The following is a 7,653-nucleotide window of genomic DNA, read 5'->3' as shown; positions in this document are numbered from 1 at the left end:
ATTGTTTTTATGACCTCATATTGATACAGACTACGTAGCATTTGCACATTTGCTTTATTATTTAATTGAACTGCAATTAAGCTGAATACATTATTTGTCAACTACACATATATGTAATCAAACAATATAATGGGTAGTCTATTACTTGTATGTAGTGTGATTATTTTATGTAATATACTATAATTGTTAAAAAAATAATAATTCTATAAAAATGTAATCCCAAAATCATGAAACATAATTTTTTATTAAATAACCATGTGCTATCCACTGTCTTAAGCAATAAATAGATAAATAAAATTACTTGGAAAAATGGGTATCAATCTGGTGTTCTTTCAATATTTAGACAAGCTGGGAACGGCAATTGTTTTTATTGATATTACTATTAGTATTATGTTTACATGTCTGAACCTTGCTGTTTTTCTTTTTTTCCTTGTAAAGATTAATTATTAATGGCATAATTTTGCCTGGCCTCATCTTGCTTAATTGCCGTGTGTTAAACGGCCTCCCAAGTATGCCATCCGAATTAGCCCAGCAAATGAGAGACATAGTTTTGGATGTGAAAGAAAGCATGTGTACCCAGAGCAGCGCTCGGCAATGTGAAGCACACAGGGAAAGGTCACAGATAGCCCAGTGCAATGATTTGGTGTGCACCAGCTGTGCGGGTTTGACTGTGGGTCACAGGTTGTGTGCGTCTGTGCCTTATGCACATGTCGGTCCAAGTGTGTGTTTCAGTGTCTGAGAGGGACACAATGCGATGGGAATATTGTACTAAATGTGTGTGCGGGTTGTTTATGGTGTGTGTACAGTACATTCGGCCCTATGAGACTATGCCTGTGCGTCGCTCCTGTCGTACTGCTGGAGAGCATGGTCACTAGTGCGGGCGTTTCTAAATGACAAGGTTTATTTGTCGGTGTTGTGATATGTTCTGAGAAAAGTGGCACTGACAGCTGGTGGAGGCAGCAAGAAGAAGCCACAACAAGTTCCCCCTAACCACACAAAATGTCATCTCTTCCCTGGCTGGCTCACCCAACCATCCCCATGAAAAGAACAGACATTTAAAACTTTGTGACATGTGTCAGAGACGCTGCCATTGAGCCACTGCCGCTGATGTAGCCAGAATTGACAGCACCCGAGCCGCTGGAGCTGGCTTGGGGACATACCGAGTTTGGTGAGTGTCAGTTCCCATCCTCGTCAGGGCCTCATCTCAAGCAGCTCCGCAAATATAAACAGCATTAGAAGGCGGGCGGAAGTGCAGCAGGAAGACATATGCTGACACACACACACACACACACACACACACACACACACACGTGTTCGGAAGAGAGACAGTGTGCACTTAGAGAGGCGTGTGGCGGGGACTAATTAAGGTGTGAGAAGTGGAGAGCAACCTGTGGGCTCTGACCTGGGACTCCCTGCTCTCAGGGCTCCAGGAAATGCTCCTCGCTAGGAGAATGCTGGTATATGGGCCCTGAGAAAATTGATGGAAAGGGTGGGAACTAAATGACCATCTCAGTTTGACAAGATGTTAACGGAGCAATCATTGGTTTCAAGTTTTGAAACTATGCATGTTGTTGACATGCATAAGCGGTCATTTTTGCTCACATACATAGTAATTACACATTTATAACATAGTAATAACGCATAGTCAGAATTTAATTGTATCTTGATTTCACACATAAAGTAAATCTTTTAAAGGTGAGTGGGGCCTTAACAGTTTGATGAGATGTGAGAAATTATCATGGTTTAGTTTAGGGCTGCACGATAAAACGATGAAAGCCCGCAGGTGATGGAGATTTACCGCTGATTACAGAACCGGCTTTCTGACAAGATGCGCATTAAATATCGCATGCGATTTATCGTGCAGCCCTAGTTTAGTTTTTGAAATGGTCCACATTATTGACATGCGTAAGTGATAATTTTTTGCAGAAGCACTTTAAGTCTTTATATTGCGTTATAGATGCATTTTAAATCCATTTATTATGCCTTGTAATATACCTTATAATGCAGTGCATTATATCAAAGTTATATTCATTGTTAGATCTTCAAAAAGTGTAATGCATTAAATGAAACTGCAAATTTTATAATGAAATATAATTTTTTTCAGTGTACATTATGCATACCTATACAATGCATTATACACAAAGGCTTCAAGTGCTACCATTTTTGCTATTACACATAGTAGTAACACGTTTATAACATCGTAGTAACACGTTTATAACATAGTAGTAACATAGTTAAAACAAGAAACGTTAGAATTTGTATCTTCAAGAATACACTAAACCACTTAAAGACAACTAAAATGCAATATACAGCTGTATAAAAACCATTTGATTCCCACAAAAACACTGTGGTGCTAACAAAACATTGCTTTCACCAATCACACACCAGTGTATATGACATTTAACAGCTATCAAAATAGTAACGGCAGAAGATTGGGCAGCGTGCAAAGTATATGTATATGTAGTTCCATAAAAAGCCCAGAGCTGTATCAGAGCAGCACAGCACTACTACCCAACAGTCAGCATGGATGCCCGTCAAAGCCGGGGCGGGAAATCATCTGTAGTCATCAGTTATTAGGCTACTCTCTCTGAATGACTGATGTCTGCGAATGCAAATGAGAGCGCGTGCCGCGTGTGATTGACAGCTGTGCGCTGATAGCGTATGCTAACTGAATGAGTGAGAGGTGAGACGGGGAGCAGATCGCTCTCCAAAAGCTCACGGCTCCATCCTTTACGACAGACATGAGGAGATATTAGCCCGGGCAGACGGGAGAGGGAAAAGGGCAGGCGGGGAGAGAAAGAGCTTTATTTCCGTCGCGGTTTCAGATGAGTAGCATTTGTCATGGAAGGGGAAGATGGTGTAATTAGCTTGTCAGTCTGCTTTAGGCTGAGCTTGCGAGCGCCGGTAAGAAAGATGGACGAACTGCCACACGAGTTGACAGGCAGTCGATAATGTGGCAATTAATGTCATAAATAATTCCTCTACCAATTATATTCGAATGGACCCTGCGCCTTAAAAAGAGAATGGTGTCCCCTTATCATTTCCTCTATCGGCAAGCATCACCATCATTTCCAACATAATTATTTCTCTTTAAACATCGAAAGAGAGGATGACCCGTACTTTCAAGTGTAGAAAAAATATACTCGTTCTTTTTTTATTAAATAATGAACACACCATTAGGATCGGGGGGGGGCTTTAAATGTCACGGTCGGGTCCTAGACAAGATTACACGCTAATGTAATTTCAAAATATGGGGGGCATTAGATAAATCAATTTGGCTTGTTATGTTAAAGGTTGCCAAAGCCTTACTAACATGCAGCGTATTGATCCAACACCACCTTCTACTGTCTGTGGGAAAATGCTGGTCTACCTGACCTCGAAAGTCAAAGCAAATGTTTCCCAAAATACATAAATTACTGCAAAAACTACATAAGCCAACATGCCCTACAAGGCAATGCTATTCAAATATTTACATCTATCATGCCATCACGATCGCTCATGTTTCCAGATGACAGGCTATTTAATATTTGTCTCTATTTGGTCACGTAAAATGACAGCTATATGCCTGATTAACATTGGAATTCATGGAAGTCCATCTACACTATTACTGTCCTAGTGAACACATAATAAATGGTTATGGCTTCCTCTTTCTCACTGTATCAGTGGCTTTGCGATTATTAATTGTCTGTCTGAGGTGAATCAAATGGCGGTGAGGCTGTTGTAAATGGCTTCCCATCCATTGTTGTTAAACCACTCTCGAAATGGATGAGCAAATAAAAGGAGCTCAACTCATGCAAAGCGTCAGTAATGTTGTGTAAAACCCTGTTAAATACGTCGGATGGCTCTTTGGTGTGGGAAGGATGGCCGCAGCTGTAATGTATAGCCCGGGCCGTGATGGCTCAAGGTCACATCAGCCACCTCTACATAATGCATGAACCCCCTCCTTCCTCAGTCAGTGTCCAATCACTCAGACCCAACCTTGGGAGGAAAATTTTACTAAGTAAATCAGTGAACATGCTGGCATTTCTATTAACCTCCAGTGTGCAACCGACAGCAAGATGAATAATGCTAAATAATAACATGTGGCTGTAAATCAGCTTTGTAGCTTGAAGGTGAGCTGAAACGGCACTGTATACTATGTGCCGTCAGACATTATTTGCAATGCTTCAAAGCTAAAGGCCTTGCTCGAGTACAGCAAATGATCTCGCTAAGCTAGTCACATCTTAAATGAAGCTGTTCGTAGTCTGCATGTAAAATAGCTGCCATGCTGAGATTTGACCTGAGATCTGTTTCAGTTGCGTTCATTGGTTAATAGCTAAAGGTTTGATTTTTTTTTTTTTTTTGGAATGATGGACCAAATCTATATTGTACTTCGACCTTTTGTCTTCATTCTTCAGGCCTTTTGGTTTACACGTTGTTGAAGCCTCACTATATTTAGGCCTTAAGCTGTTATTTTATATGCTTGACTTGAAAATCAAAGCGTCCATAAGACGGTGGTGGAAATATTGGCATTTTCTTACATTTTCATAGCAGGTCTAGGAGGGAAGATAACACAAGACCAGTGAGCGTGTAAGATTTGCCCTATTCGCCAGATTTTCAGTCTTGATTTTTACTTTCATGTAATGTAATCGAAGATGTTAATGAATTGATTAAAATATCTAAAAATCTCATCTAAAAAAAGTTATTTTATATAAATGAAAATAAAAAAGGGTGACTTTTTAAGATGGAGTGTATTTTTTTTCTTATGTGTAATATTTCTTATTTTCTTATGTAACAACTATATTATATAAATATGTATATAATACAGTTGTTAAATAGCTTAATGTGCACTAAACCACTTATCATTTCCTCGATCAGCAAGCATCGCCATCATTTCCAACATAATTATTTATCTTTAAACATCGAAAGAGAGGATGACCCGTACTTTCAAGTGTAGAAAAAATACTGGTTCTTTGTGATAGCCTAAAGTAACTTGTATATTGATTCCTCCAAGAAGCATAAACTAGCGGTTTCTTTCCGTATAACATTACTGTTTTTGAATTGACCATGGACTTCTATTGTATGGACCAAAAAATATATAAAAATTTAAAAATAAATAAATAACAACAAGTCAGTCTCAAAATGTCCTTTTATAATATCCTTTAAAAAAATACTTCAATTTTAAATGAATTATCCTGTTCTTTCTCTTTCTTTCTTTATTTGATAACATTCTGAGAAAAAATATATAATTCTTAAGTTAATAATTAATCATTCTTAAATTAGAAATTAGAACAATATTATAAGAAAAAAAGGATGCTTTGTGAATCTGGTCTGATGGCACAGACAGCAGCTAATATTGTAATACTGTTTTCAGTTTTAAATACATATGGACATCATTCAGATCAAATCATCCCATCTGTCAACACTAAAGGTAAACTGCCTTCACCTTTGGTAATTTTATGGTAGAGTAATTTTGATGTTTTCAATACAAACTTTCATTTATTTTTCTTTACTATTGTTTAACTACTTATGACATGATATTTCCTCTCATTTATCTTCATGCATCCAGAGACAATTAATATTGTTGTAAATATCACGTTACAGGGTGAAGCTGCAGAGAGAAGTCAAGGTAATGGATTTCTTTCCATGCTGAAGTGTGTGTGTGTGTGTTTTCTCAACATATTATTAATGACATGGCACTGTTAGGGAGAGAATTGGATGCACACACACGCCTTAAACATTTTCTCTTCAGATTGTGTTTTGTGTTGAGGAAAGCTTGCTTGACAAGACAATTACATTACTCCCTGTGGATTTGTTTTCTCTCTGCTGTTTCACATGTAGACCGGCAGACTAATGCATGTGGAGAAAGAGCTTGACTGACCATTGCCAACAAATGTTTGTTGAGAGGAGAGGCCATTTTTGATGTCATGTTAAATTAGTCACGATTTTCCTCCCAGTCTTCATGCTGAGAGAAATTGTGTAATATTAACAAATGATAGGCCAGTCGTGTAAAAATAACGGCTTGCCTTTATTTATATCATCATCATTCATTTGTTTTGAGAGTAATTTCATGTGAAATCTCTCAAGCGTGTGGATGTTTAGCCATGACCTGTAACATGTTGCTTTATTAGTTCCATTGGCAGGTAAATCCCAATTAATGCCATTTTACATTTTACTCATACTGAATGAATGCAGAAACATGAAAATATCAACAAATTTGATTTTCTTTTTTTTCTATTCTTCACATTTTTAATTGACACATTAATCCATTAAACTAATTAAACAAGGTAATATCAAAAAAATTATCAGTGTTCATGTCAATGAATATCTTAGTCTATTTATATAAACGTTGATTATATTTTACACATTTTAAAATGTATATAAATATACAAGGGAAGTGCTGTAACTGGTTAAAATAATAAAATAAAATAAAACAGTTTATACTAATTATAATCCTGTTTTGTTGTAGTTCATTTTAAATGGTCCTGTGGTGCGATTACATTAATTTGTATTTTTCGATGATTTCATTTAATAAGGTAGTAATTTAATGAGGTAAAATTTATACTTTTAAGAATACTGACCAAAATGCAGTTTAAAATCGCTTTAGTTTAAATAGTTTTGGGAAGTTGTTGTGTTATGCTTCATGCCAACTATCCATATTTAAAAACAAACTGGCATAATTGACCATTTGGGCTGAAAATGCACACCCGATGTGAAATAATTGTTCTTCGAGACTTCTTTTTCGATATTGCAGGAGACCATTTACTTCTGTGTGCATGCTCAATCTTAGTCTTCTTGTCTGATAAAAAGTAAATCAAGATTAGTGAGTTTAAGTGTGCTCTATTAACACTAAGCAATTAGGCAGCTCCCAAGCGAGAGCGCTTAATGCCGTGTGATTTCAGCTATCTGATCGCACACATTTGCCTGTCACCAGTCGACTCCACGGGCTCAGTGTTGCAGTCACCAGCGGGGCGCAGGGGGATGAATCCCAGCTGACAAAATGGATGAGTCAATTGGATGAGGCTTGCACAAATCTCACCACAGGGCCGCGGAGCGACGCGCTAAAACAAATTAAAAGCACGAACCGAGAGCATATTTTATGCTCGCGATTTATGATGTAGAGGATCCTCCCCTCTCTCCTGTTCCCTTAATGATAAATCATCATCATCCAGAAGAATGGATGGAGAAGGAAATCAAAATGTCAGTAAGAGAAAGCCAAAATGGCAAATGCGCCATGCTTTTGTTGTTCCTCTTAAATTCTGTTAATCGCCTCAGGTAAAGATTAACTGCTACTGCCAATTTAATTCAGTTTCAAATAATGCAACAAGGTCACTGTTTTCCTTTCGCTCTTGTCTCTCGTGTCTCTCTCTCTCTCTCTCTGTCTCTCTAGTGCAGGATTGAGTTGTCATGTAGCTCTAATAGGCAGCACAGGGAATCATTAGTCCGGCTCAGCTCTCTGACTGATGGGCATTTCACTCCAATCATCTGGCCGTGCTCAGACGGCGCTGCACTATTGACACGGTGTCAGAGCTGAGAGAGGATGGCTTAATCAGCTGGGACACTCTCAGCATTGATTTGACAAGCTGCCGTAATGACCTTCTTGTTTTTGTAAAGGATCACTGTTTATCTGAGCTGGCACTGATGCACTGAGCATGCCGCATCGTCATGGAAACT

The sequence above is a fragment of the Sinocyclocheilus anshuiensis genome, unplaced genomic scaffold, assembly GCF_001515605.1.
Source record: "Sinocyclocheilus anshuiensis isolate Anshui unplaced genomic scaffold, SAMN03320099.WGS_v1.1 scaffold1734, whole genome shotgun sequence".
Classification (NCBI taxonomy): domain Eukaryota; kingdom Metazoa; phylum Chordata; class Actinopteri; order Cypriniformes; family Cyprinidae; genus Sinocyclocheilus; species Sinocyclocheilus anshuiensis.
The sequence above is the reverse complement of the archived record's forward strand: the minus strand, read 5'-3'. Positions refer to the sequence as shown.